Below are 977 nucleotides of genomic sequence, written 5' to 3' on the forward strand. Positions count from 1 at the left end.
CTTCTTTTTTCAATAAAATCTTTTTTTTTCTTCAACTAGTGATATATTTAAATTTTTAAGCTCTTTATTTTTAAGTTTTATTTTTATATTCATCCATTAAATCATTAAAGGCTTTATATAATTCATCAAAAAAAAAATTGAAAGAAATTTCATTGTTTATCTCATCATCAATAGCCATGAGGCAAAAATTGGCCACACTTTCTTCTTCTTCATCAAAGCTTAAAATGCCACTGTCACCCCATATATCCATCATTGCAATCTTTTTATTCTTTTTGATGTTCTTTTTGACTAGAGGGTAATCGAACTTGTAGTGTCCCCTCCTATTGTATTTGTAGCAAGTGACATTGCTTCTCTTATTTTCTTCATCATCTTTCTTTTTCTTCAAGCCTTTTTTCACGAGAAACTTTTTGAATCTTCTAGTGAATAGCCTTAAGTCCTTATTTTCATCCTTACTTTCTTCTTTATCTTCATCCTCTGACTCATCATTTTTTTTCAAATTTGGCAGATGATTTGAAGATGATGATCTTCTTCTTCTTTGAATCTTTTTCCTCTTCCTTTTAATGCATATTCAATTCAGTGTCATGAGTGAACTAATCAACTCTTCTGTGGATAGCTTGGTGAGATCCTTCGCTTTTTGTATCACTGTTACTTTTGCTTTCCATTCCTTTGGCAAACACATTAAAATCTTGCAAATAAATTTATGATTAGTATACATTTTGTCAAGATCATTTAAATCATTAATTATATTAGTAAATCTGATAAATATATCAAAAAATAACTCATATTATTTTATTTTAAATATTTCATACTTGTGAACAAGTAAATTAATTTTGGACTCCTTAACTTAACTTATTTTCTTATGAGTAATTTTTAATTTATCTCCAATTTTTTTAGCTGATATACAAGTTGATATTCTATTAAATTTTTGTATATCCAAAGAATAATATAAAATATTAATTATTTTGGCATTCAATTGA

Source organism: Elaeis guineensis, chromosome 12 (assembly GCF_000442705.2).
Source record: "Elaeis guineensis isolate ETL-2024a chromosome 12, EG11, whole genome shotgun sequence".
NCBI classification, from domain to species: Eukaryota; Viridiplantae; Streptophyta; class Magnoliopsida; order Arecales; family Arecaceae; genus Elaeis; species Elaeis guineensis.